This window comes from Moschus berezovskii, chromosome 4 (assembly GCF_049115385.1).
Source record: "Moschus berezovskii isolate FMDL1 chromosome 4, NW_MosBer_1.0, whole genome shotgun sequence".
NCBI classification, from domain to species: Eukaryota; Metazoa; Chordata; class Mammalia; order Artiodactyla; family Moschidae; genus Moschus; species Moschus berezovskii.
Genome location: NC_142463.1, coordinates 73,842,689 through 73,855,952, shown reverse-complemented (window position 1 = coordinate 73,855,952; position 13,264 = coordinate 73,842,689).

The following is a 13,264-nucleotide window of genomic DNA, read 5'->3' as shown; positions in this document are numbered from 1 at the left end:
CTCTTTGCGACCCCATGAATCACAGTACGCCAGGTCTCCCTGTCCATCACCAACTCCCGGAGTTCACTCAGACTCATGTCCATCGAGCCAGTGATGCCATCCAGCCATCTCATTCTCTGTCGTCCCCGTCTCCTCCCGTCCCCAATCCCTCCCAGCATCAGAGTCTTTTCCAGTGAGTCAACTCGTCGCATGAAGTGGCCAAAGTATTGCAGTTTCAGCTTTAGCATCAGTACTTCCAATGAACACCCAGGATTGATCTCCTCTAGAATGGACTGGTTGGATCTCCTTGCAGTCCAAGGGACTCTCAAGAGTCTTCTCCAGCACCACAGTTCAAAGGCATCAATTCTTCGGCAATCAGCTTTCTTCAAAGTCCAACACTCACATTCATACATGACCACAGGAAAAACCATAGCCTTGACTAAATGGACCTTGGTTGGCAAAGTAATGTCTCTGCTTTTTAATATGCTATCTAGGTTGGTCATAACTTTCCTTCCAAGGAGTAAGCGTCTTTTAATTTCATGGCTGCAATCACCATCTGCAGTGATTTTGGAGCCCAAAAAAATAAAGTCTGACACTGCTTCCACTGTTTCCCCAGACTTTAATAAATTTTTCTCAGTTACTCATTGAATAATCAGACTAAACGATATATTAACAAACTTTCCTTAATTGACATACATAAAATTCAGCTTCTAATATATTAAAGGGACATAAGACATTTACCGGAGAAGGCAATGGCAACCCACTCCAGTATTCTTGCCTAGAGAATCCCTTGGACAAAGGAGCCTGGTGGGCTGCTGTCCATGGGGTCGCACAGAGTCAGACATGACTGAAGAGACTCAGCATGCCTGCATGCATTGGAGAAGGAAATGGCAACCCACTCCAGTGTTCTTGCCTGAAGAATCCCAGGGACAGAGGAGCCTGGTGGGCTGTCGTCTATGGGGTCGCACAGAGTCAGACACAACTGAAGTGACTTAGCAGCAGCAGCAGCAAGACATTTATAAAAACTGTCTATATGCTGGGTCATAAAACAAGACCCCAAGTCCCGCAAAATTCAAAATATTGAAACCATTAATATCCTCTGACCCCAGTGGAATCAAGTTAGAAATCAATGACAAAATAACAAGGACATCCACCAAATATTTGGAAATCAATTAAAGAAGAAATCAAAATGGAAAATATAAAATATTTTGAACTAAATAATCATGAAGATATGACCTTTCAAAAGCTGTAAATACAGGTTCAGCTGTGCTTAGTGGGAACATCAATGTCAGTCGTTATGTTGAGAATTAGGGAAAATGACTGAGAAGTAACACAGTAGGAGCCTCTTGGGGGCTGGTAATGTTCTAGGTCTCACTGGAGAAGGTGACTACACTACTACTTTGTGAAAAATTCACCAAGCTGTACACTTATGATTTGGGCATTTTTCTATATGCCTGCTATATTCAAAGAAAATTTTCCTTTAAAAAGAAAACAGTAATTATTCCTGGTTCCTCTTTTTCTCATAACTGACATCTAAATCAACATTTCCTATTGGCTTTAATTTAAAATTTATACAAAATTTGGCCAGTTCTTACTACCTCCTGGCTGCTAATCTTATGTAAGCCCAACAGCATCTTTCTCAATTTATTTCAGAGTTTCATATTGGTTTCTACCCTTGCTCCATGTGGTCTATTGTCAATATAGTCACCATAGTGAGCTATTCAAGCTGAATTTGACAGTGTTACTGCCTACAAAATCATCCAACTGGTTTCTCATTTCATCTACAGTTCAGTTCAGTTCAGTTGTTCAGTCGTGTCCGACTCTTTGCGACCCCAAGAATCGCAGCACACCAGGCCTCCCTGTCCATCACCAACTCCCAGAGTTCACTCAAACTCATGTCCATCGAGTCGGTGATGCCATCCAGCCATCTCATTCTCTGTCGTCCCCGTCTCCTCCCACCCCCAATCCCTCCCAGCATCAGAGTCTTTTCCAGTGAGTCAACACTTAGCATGAGGTGGCCAAAGTATTGGAATTTCAGCTTGAACATCAGTCCTCCTAATAAACACCCAGGACTGACCTCCTTTAGAATGGATTGGTTGGATCTCCTTGCAGTCCAAGGGACTCTCAAGAGTCTTCTCCAACACCACACTTCAAAAGCATTAAATCTTCGTCACTCAGCTTTCTTCACAGTCCAACTCTCACATCCATACATGACCACTGGAAAAACCATAGCCTTGACTAGACAGACCTTTGCTGGCAAAGTAATATGTCTCTGCTTTTTAATATGCTATCTAAGTTGGTAATTCGTATTTCTTTCACAATTTTCCACAGTTTATTGTGATACCTTAGAAATGGACATGGGACAACAGACTGGTTCCAAATAGGAAAAGGAGGACATCAAGGTTATATATTGTCACCCTGATTATTTAACTTATATGCAGAAGGAAAGTTATGACCAACCTAGATAGCATATTAAAAAGCAGAGACATTACTTTGCCAACCTAGGTCCGTCTAGCAAGGCTATGGTTTTTCCAGTGGTCATGTGTGGATGTGAGAGTTGGACTGTGAAGAAAGCTGATCGCTGAAGAATTGATGCTTTTGAACCGTGGTGTTGGAGAAGACTCTCAAGAGTCCCTTGGACTGCAAGGAGATCCAACCAGTTCATTCTAAAGGAGATCAGTTCAGGGTGTTCATTGGCAGGACTGATGCTAAAGCTAAAACTCCAATATTTTGGCCACCTTATGCAAAGAGTTGACTCACTGGAAAAGACTCTGATGCTGGGAGGGATTGGGGACGGGAGGAGACGGGGACGACAGAGAATGAGATGGGTGGATGGCATCACTGACTCGATGCACATGAGTTTGGGTGAACTCCGGGAGTTGGTGATGGACTAGAGGCCTGGCGTACTGTGATTCATGGGATAGCAAAGAGTCAGACACGACTGAGCGACTGAACTGACTGAACTGAAGTAAGCGTCTTTTAATTTCATGGCTGCAATGAGCTTTAAGCCAAATTTTTCACTCTCCTCTTTCACTTTCATCAAGAGGCTTTTTAGTTCCTCTTCACTTTCTGCCATAAGGGTGGTGTCATCTGCATATCTGAGATTATTGATAATTCTCCTGGCAATCTTGATTCCAGCTTGTGCTTCTTCCAGCCTAGCGTTCCTCATGATGTACTCTGCATATAAGTTAAATAAGCAGAGTGACAATATACAACCTTGATGTACTATTGGGAACCAGTCTATTGTTCCATGTCCTGTTCTAACTGTTGCTTCCTGACCTGCATAGAGGTTTGTCAAGAGGCAGGTCAGGTGATCTGGTATTCCCATCTCTTTCAGAATGTTCCACAGTTTATTGTGATCGACACAGTCAAAGGCTTTGGCATAGTCAATAAAGCAGAAATAGATGTTTTTCGGGAACTCCCTTGTTTTTTCCATGATCCAGCAGATGTTGCCAATTTGATCTCTGGTGCCTCTGCCTTTTCCGAAACCAGCTTGAACAAATGGAAGTTCACAGTTCACATATTGCTGATGCCTGGCTTGGAGAATTTTGAACATAACTTTACTAGCGTGTGAGAGAAGTGCAATTGTGCGGTAGTTTGAGCATTCTTTGGCATTGCCTTTCTTTGGGATTGGAATGAAAACTTACCTTTTCCAATCCTGTGGCCCCTGCTGAGTTTTCCCAATTTGCTGGCATATTGAGTGTAACATTTTCACAGTTTCATCTTTCAGGATTTGAAATAGCTCAACTGGAATTCCATCACCTCCACTAGCTTTGTTCATAGTGATGCTTTCTAAGGCCCACTTGACTTCACATTCCAGGATGTCTGGCTCTAGATGAGTGATCACACTATCATGATTATCTTCAACGTGAAGATCTTTTTTGTACAGTTCTGTGTATTCTTGCCACCTCTTCTCAGTGTCTTCTGCTTCTGTTAGGTCCATACCATTTCTGTCCTTTATCGAGCCCATCTTTGCATGAAATGTTCCCTTGGTATCTCTAATTTTCTTGAAGAGATCTTTCCTATTCTGTTGTTTTCCTCTATTTCTTTGCATTGATCGCTGAGGAAGGCTTTCTTATCTCTCCTTGCTATTCTTTGGAACTCTGCATTCAGATGCTTATATCTTTCCTTTTCTCCTTTGCTTTTCGCTTCTCTTCTTTTCACAGCTATTTGTAAGGCCTCCTCAGACAACCATTTTGGTTTTTTGCATTTCTTTTCCATGGGGATGGTCTTGGTCCCTGTCTCCTGTACAATGTCACGAACCTCCATCCATAGTTCATCAGGCACTCTATCAATCAGATCTAGTCCCTTAAATCTATTTCTCACTTCTACTGTATAATCATAAGGGATTTGATTTAGGTCATATCTGAATGGTCTAGTGGTTTTCCCTACTTTCTTCAATTTAAGTCTGAATTTGGCAATAAGGAGTTCATGATCTTAGCCACAGTCAGCTCCCAGTCTTGTTTTTGCTGTGTAGAGCTTCTCCATCTTTGGCTGCAAAGAATATAATCGATCTGATTTCAGTGTCGACCATCTGGTGATGTCCATGTGTAGAGTCTTCTCTTGTGTTGTTGGAAGAAGGTGTTTGCTATGACCAGTGTGTTCTCTTGGCAAGACTCTATTAGCCTTTGCCCTGCTTCATTCCGTGCTCCAAGGCCAAATTTGCCTTGACCCCAACCTTTGCCTCTGAGTGATCTAGACCCTCATCTCCTTACTTCTTCTCCTGCTCTCGCTTCTGATTCACTGCACTCCGGTCTTACTGCCTCTCCATGCATCACAGGACACACCAAGGATACTCCTGCCCCATGACACTTACATTGCCTGGATGTTTCTTCCCTTAGATTCACACAGCTTATTCCCTCACTTTCTTCAGGTCTCTGCAAAAAATCACCTTTGTCCCTGACCATTATCGTTGCAATTCCCTCCACTAACTGACAACTTCCTATTTCTCTTCTGTTCAATTCACCAAATATATACCTAGTGTCAATATGAGCAGTTACTGGTCTGGTGCTCAGGACAAAAAATAAACAAAATAGGCAAGGATTACTCCCTTCATGAGACTTACATTCTAGCAGAAGGAGACAAAAACAGCTGGATGAGGAGTGTAAGAGAAAGAGGAAGGATGAGTTCCAGGGTTTTGGTCCAAACAACCAAAAGAATGGAGTTGTATCTGCTAAGATAAGAAAGACCTAACATACCATAAATTAAAAGAGGGAAAAAAATTAGTTTGGTGTAAGCATGCTATGTCCTCTTTTCTGCTTAATTTTCCTCATTAGTTCTTATCAACATTGACATAATATACATTTTACTTGTTTACTATATATATTTTCTCTATTTTACACACTAGAATGTGACCTCTAAGAGGGTAAAGACTTTATTTTGTTCACTGCCATATTACAGGTATCTAGAATAAATTTAGCAGTTCCATAAGCAGTTTTGGAATGCCTTCTAGATGACTGGAATTGTGCTAGGCTAGACCTATATGTTTTCTACCTGTAAGGAGCTTAAAACATAGTGGGAGATATAGATAAATAAATAGTCTGCATACAATAATTCTAGAAATCTGGGACACCATGGGAATACATAGGAGGGGTACCACACATAGTCTCTGAAGGGGAATTCAAGGAGCTTCCTAAAAGAAGTAATATTGTAATATTGTTACCAGAGTCGAGTTATCCACTTGAAAAAGAGAAGAGCATTTCAGGAAGATGAAATTGCATGAGCCAAGCTTAGAAGCCAGAGAGACCATGGAACACCCAGGAAGTTGCAAAGTCACCTGGTATCTTAGCTGTACCCTGGAGATTATATCTGTGTAAAAAGAGAATTGAAATAGTTACGCTCCCAAAAAACACCCTTGACTGCTAGAAAAATTACTCTACCAGAGAATCTGGCCAAGGCCAGCAAACACTGGTGCCTGCAGCCAACAGCAAGAGCAGCAATGGCCATCATCTTCCCCACCCACCAGACAGCTGTGGTGGCAGCAGCAGCAGAGGGTTATGAGATTCACTATCCACCAGTAGCACTTGGTAGACTTGGCCATCAAGACCACGGCAACATGGAGGATGGCTCTTCTACAGTTCATCCGTGAGGGTAGTGTCTGTGTTTCTAGTTCACCTGTAGGCAGAAATATTCAGACTGAAAAGACTAATTTCATAAAAACTGGTAAACGCTCCTGAGAAGTTTGAGGAGAGAAGAAATTGCATAGAAAAGACTTGGATTTGTGTTTGCAGAATGGGAGGTTAATGCCCTTTGTAACCTTGTTTGAACCCACAGACACTAAGAGTCTGGTGATATCCAAGTTTTACAAGAACATACATTCTCAATAGGTATGACTTTACCCCCAGGGAATTGAAATTGGTTCTTGGAGTGAAAATATCTTAGATATCACAATGATTTGCTGCCCTCCAAAAGTTGCAATACATAAACAGATGGACAGTCTATCAGTGATACTAAAAGAACCAACAGATGGGGAGTAGAAACAGGGAAGAGTGGGGAAAACTTTAAAAGGCTACTTTAAAAGTTGGAAATTTTATTTTAATGATAAACACTGAATTAAAACAAAGCTCTACTTGAGAGATGGAGACCAGGAGGATTTAAAAGATGTGTTCTTCTGGGAAAGAAAGAATAAAGGGCAAGAATAGAAAGGAGCAGAAAGGAAAGCATTCTGGGTGGCACAAAGCACCTATGCACAGGCCTCGAGAAAAAGGAAAAGGTAAGCAACCAAAATACAATAGAGTGGCTGAGTAAGATAAGGTCTGGGCAGGCTTTATTGGATTCATCAATTAGGAGGTCATTGATCATTTAACCTCTTTGTGCTTCAGTTTCAATACTTGTTAAATTAAATTGAAAAATAATCTCTAAGGCAACTTGCAGCTCTAAAAACCCTCTCACCTAGACTGAACCTCTCTACACACAGAGACACAAACAAAACACATCCCTATTCTTATATACACTCCGATTGCACATGATAATCTCTTTCTTTAATCGAACTTTCCTATCTCACTGCAGCTACATTCACCTTTGGAGAATTTCATTTCTCTTTGTTTAATTATAACAATCCTTTTAAAAATCAGCTATGAGAGTCGGTGGTACCCCAATAAGCTGAAATATTGGACAATAAACTGGTTAATATCAGTTCCTATAGACCTCCCTAATGACACTACCCTTATGGCAGAAAGTGAAGAGGAACTCAAAAGCCTCTTGATGAAAGTGAAAGAGGAGAGTGAAAAGGTTGGCTTGAAGCTCAACATTTAGAAAACAAAGATCATGGCATCTGGTCCCATCACTTCATGGGAAATAGATGGAAAAACAGTGGAAACAGTGGCAGACTTTATTTTTTTGGGCTCCAAAATCACTGCAGATGCTGATTGCAACCATGAAATTAAAAGATGCTTACTCCTTGGAAGGAAAGTTATGACCAACCTTGATAGTATATTAAAAAGCAGAGACATTACTTTGCCAACCAAGGTCCGTCTAGTCAAGGCTATGGTTTTTCCCGTGGTCATATATGGATGTGAGAGAGTTGGACTGTGAAGAAAGCTGATCGCCAAAAAATTGATGCTTTTGAACTGTGGTGTTGGAGAAGACTCTTGAGAGTCCCTTGTACCGCAAGGAGATCCAACCAGTCCATTCTAAGGGAGATCGATCCTGGGAATTCATTGGAAGGACTGATGCTAAAGCTGAAACTGCAGTACTTTGGCCACGTCATGCGACGAGTTGACTCACTGGAAAAGACTCTGATGCTGGGAAAGGTTGGGGGCGGGAGGAGAAGGGGACGACAGAGAATGAGATGGCTGGATGGCATCACCGACTCTGTGGACATGAGTTTGAGTGAACTCCGGGAGTTGGTGATGGACAGGGAGGCCTGGCGTGCTGTGATTCATGGGGTCACGGAGAGTCGGACACAACTGAGCGACTGAACTGAACTGAACTGAACTGAATGCCTTGTAAATACATTTCATAATGCAATAAACACTATAGAACAAGAGAGTGACCCAGACTTGCCCATGAGTGTCCAGGAGTATCTGGCAGAACCGTGGGTCAGTGGTGGCCTGCTGCAGGGCTGGGGGCACTGAGTGCAACAGTGCCTGCATGGGACCTTTGCTCCAACAGGGAGGGAACACAGCCCCGCCCATCAACAGAAAATTGGATTAAAGATTTACTGAGCATGGCCCTGCCCATCAGAACAAGACCCAGTTTCCCCCTCAGTCAGTCTCTCCCATTAGGAAGCTTTCATAAGCCTCTTATCATTATTCATCAGAGGGCAGACAGAATGAAAACCACAATAAAAGAAAACTAACCAATCTGACCACATGGACCACAGCCTTGTCTAACTCAATGAAACAATAAGCCATGCCGTGTAGGACCACCCAAGATGGATGGGTCATGGTGGAGAGTTCTGACAAAATGTGGTTCACTGGAAAAGGGAATGGCAAACCACTTCAGTATTCTTGCCTTGAGAACCCTGTGAACAGTATGAAAAGCAAAAAGATAGGACACTGAAAGATGAACTCCACAGGTCAGTAGGTGGCCAATATGATTCTGGAGATGAGTGGAAAAATAACTCCAGAAAGAATGAAGAGACAGCAAAAGCAAAAACAACACCCAGTTGTGGATGTGACTGGTAATGGAAGTAAAGTCCAGTGCTGTAAAGAGCAATATTGCATACGAACCTGGAATGTTAGGTCCATGAATCAAGGCAAATTGGAAGTGGTCAAACAGGACATGGCAAGAGTGAATAGTGATGTTTTAGGAATCAGCAAACTAAAATGGACTGGAATGGGTGAATTTAACTCAGATGACCATTGTATCTACTACTGTGGGGAAGAATTCCTTAGAAGAAATAGAGTAGCCATTGTAGTCAACAAAAGAGTCTGAAATGCAGTACTTGAATGCAATCTCAAAAATGACAGAATGATCTCTGTTCATTTCCAAGGCAAACCATTCACTATCACAGTAATCCAAGTCTATGCCCCAACCAGTAACACTGAAGAAGCTGAAATTGAACAGTTCTATGATTGTGCCAAAGTCTTTGACTGTGTGGATCACAATAAACTGTGGAAAATTCTGAAAGAAATGAGAAGACCGAACCACCTGACCTGCCTCTTGAGAAACCTGTATGCAGGTCAGGAAGCAACAGTTAGAACTGGACATGGAACAATAGACTGGTTCTGAATAAGAAAAGGAGTACATCAAGGCTGTATATAGTCACCTGGCTTATTTAACTTCTATGCAGAGTACATCATGAGGAACACTGGGCTGGAAGAAGCACAAGCTGGAATCAAGATTGTCGGGAGAAATATCAATAACCTCAGATATGCAGATGACACCTTATGGCAGAAAGCAAAGAAGAACTAAAGAGTCTCTTGATGAAAGTGAAAGAGGAGAGTGAAAAAGTTGGCTTAAAACTCAACATTCACAAAACTAAGATCATGGCATCTGGTACCATCACTCCATGGCAAATAGATGGGGAAGCAATGGAAACAGTAAGAGACTTTGTTTTCTTGGGCTTCAGAATCACTGCAGATAGTGACTGCAGCCATGAAATTAAAAGCCACTTGCTCCTTGGAAGAATAGTTATGACCAACCTAGACAGCATATTAAAAAGCAGAGACATTACTTTGCCCACAAAGTTCCGTCCAGTCAAAGCTATGGTTTTTCCAGGAGTCATGTATGGATGTGAAAGTTGGATTATAGAGAAAGCTGAGCACGAAGAATTGATGTTTTTGAACTGTGGTGTTGCAGAAAACTCTTGAGAGTCCCTTGGACTGCAAGGAGACCCAACCAATGAAACCTGAAGGTTATCAGTCCTGAATATTCATTGGAAGGACTGATGCTGAACCTGAAACTCCAATACTTTGACCACCTCATGAGAAGAACTGATTCATTGGAAAAGACCCTGATGTTGGGAAAGACTAAAGGTGGGAGGAGAAGGGGACGAGAATGAGATGAGAGGATGAAATGGTTGGGTGTCATCACCAACTCAATCAACATGAGTTTGAGTAAGCTCCAGGAGTTGGTGATGGACAGGAAAGCCTGGCATGCTGGCAGTCCATGGGGTTGCAAAGAGTCGGACACGATTGAGCAACTGAACCCAACTGAGTTGAAACTCTAGAATGTGTATACCAGATTTTATTTCATGTTAAAAAACATGATTTTATAACCCAGATTCATTCAAATTGGTTGAAAAATTATCTCCTCTTGAACTATCATTCATTCATTAAATACTTACTAAGTGCCTACTGTGTGTCAACGGTACAATATTGGCTTGGGAAATTATCAGTAAGGCAAACAGTTCGTAGTAACCAGAAGCCTAGGGGAGAAAAGTGGGGAAGTAACTGAGAATTTGCATTAGCACAACTCAGTCACTGCTATCATCTGGCCATATGGGTAACATGTTTGAACCTTAGACCTGTTTGGTTTTTTTTTTTTTTTTTTTGGCTGTTTCAGGTCTTTGTTGCAGCATTCAAACTCTTAGCTGTGGCATGTGGAATCTATTTCAGTAAACAGGGATCGAACCCCAGCCTCCAGCATAGAGAGCACAGAGTCTTCTTAGCTACTGGACCACCAGAGAAGTCCCCTTAGACCTGCTCTGACAACAGAATCTGAGGAAGAGAAGAAGGATCAGCTTACCAGGGGAAAAGATAGCAGTACAGACACAGTCACTCAAAAAAGGGGGTTCTTAGTCATTTGGGGGCCATAGATCCTTTCTCAGAATCATAACTAAAATAAGATCATAAATAAAATTAATTACATTAAAATACAGTTATAATTTTAAAGTTTGAAGTACAGTATTATATGTACTACTTTACTAACACAGTAAATAACCAGATGGAGTGGCTGTCTAATAACGACTATAATTTTGAAGCAGTGAGAAGCATAAATGACATGTTGAGGTATTTGCAACTCTATAATGTGTTATGACAATGATTTCTATTGATGACAAAATCACAGACACTATTAATAATACTGTGATCTGTTGCCTACATTCATAATCAAACAGGAGGTTATGTTTCAGTTAGAAATTAATGAAAGTACAGAATTTTTTTACTTTCTAAATTCACAGACTCCCCTGAATTCCATCCACAGACCTCTTGCAGACTGTAGCCCCGTGTTCTAGAACATAAAACTAAATCAGGATTTCTTCTTTCAGTCACATGGCTCCATTGTCACTTCTAGAGCTACACATCTGTCACTGGGATTTCCCAAAGAAGTAGTGCGTCCATTATTTGGAGAACACTGCCATCCCATGGCTCCTCCTGAAGAGTTTAGCATTAATAACATCCACAACAAAGCAGTCTTTTAGGGCCTTAGACCAAGCCTGCAAATTAATGCACTGGCTCATCACAATTCATTAATCAAACTCAGACTGGATTTAACAACAGATTATTAAAGACTCAAAATTATACCCACAGAAAAAAAAAAAGGCAGCTCCCAGAGGGTCAAATGTAATGTGAATGGTTTTGCATAAAACCATAAACCTGCTATTAAATTAAAAACAGGAAAAATTATGTCCACTGCTTATCTCCAGTCATTTTTTTTTAAGGAACGGTTATGCTAATTTATTTCTTTGCTGTTCCTGGTTACACGGTAAAGGACTAAAAGGTTAAAATGCAGTGGTTCTTTTGATGTTTGGTTGAGCAACTTACACTAACAGGTGCTGACTGAGGTAGAGAAATTAATGAAATGACTCCCATAATTCATTACTAATGGAACACTGTCAATGCTTTCAATTGACAGTTCATACAAATCCTCCTCAGACACCGAGACACCTCATTGTAACTGACTGGAGGGCTCACCCTTCTGATAATGTTCCACAAAGCCTAACTCAGTTGCCTTGCCTGACAATTTCCTGATCTCACGTCCAAGCTTTTGCTCTTGATGAGCAGGTCTGTTCTTTCTGTGAACAAAAGCAGGGAAGGGGAAACAATGATTTGAATTTTCCTCTCTCTTCAGGGAATTTAGGTAGACCCGCTGGGGATTCCCAAAGACAAAAACATTCGGAATGTTCTAATTTGGCAGATTACAGTGCTGGAACCAACTGTGCAATGAATTTTTTAAAAAGGTTAATATTTTAGAGCAGCAATCATAAAGAGTATAACAATAATAAGAAGGATGGGGAAAACTAATTTAAAGGACTGTATGATTTTGTGACATCTCTGCTCATTCCCCACTAGGACTGAATCATTAGTTCTTTCTGGTTTTGCAGAAACAGAAGCAGAAATTACTAGCACACACGCTGATTAAGGTAAGTAAGTGGCATTTCTGGAAAAATGAAATGTTTGATTCAGTGTAGGTACCTGCTTGATAATTTATAGTGTGCTTTTTATAAGAGACAGCAAAAGAAACACAGATGTATAGAACAGTCTTTGGGACTGTGGGAGAGGGTGAGGGTGGGATGGTTTGGGAGAATGGCATTGAAGCATGTATATTATCATATGTGAAATGAATCGCCAGTTCAGGGTCGATGCATGTTACAGGATGCTCAGGGTTGGTGTGTGGGGATGACCCAGAGGGAGGATAAGAGGAGGAGGGAGGTGGGAGGGGGGTTCGGGAGGGAGAACTCATGTACACCCGGGGCGGATTCATGTCAATGTATGGCAAAACCAACCAATATAATATTGTAAAATAATTAGCCTCCAATAAAAATTAAAAAAGAAAATTTATAGTGTGTTTTGGTCTTAGTAGTATCTATTTTAAACTCTAAATTCCTAAAGGGGAGGGACTATGTCTCTGTTGTGCATCTGAAGATAATTAATAATTTCTCCTTGAAGTCATACCAAGGTGGTATAGAATGAGTTGAAAAAGTGAAAATCCCTCTCCTCTTTCCAAATGAAAACATACTATGTCAGGACTGTTATTCCAAAAATCTGTTTAACCACCACTAATTCCTACAAAGTACTATAACAGAGATTAACTGTGAATAACTGCCTTATAAAAACATTTTTGCAGAGAGCCTCCAATGTCTCACAGATGCTTATCGCTTGCTCATGTGGAAAATTGATACACCTGAAGAGAAAGCAATATATATTTGAAAACTGAATCATAAAACACATAGCATTGAATCCAGGGACATTGTGGGTCACCGAGATTAACAAAAATGAAACAGAGTTTAGCTTCTGAATGGGAGAGCTTTGGGCAGAAGAGTTGTATAGAGATATCATACTTCTTTAAGGTGAAATAAGTGGGCAAATTAGAATAATAGCTACAGTGACGAAAGCCCTTGCTCTGGACCAGGCATCTGCTTTGTGGGTGACATGAGATGGCAATCCCATCATGTAAACAT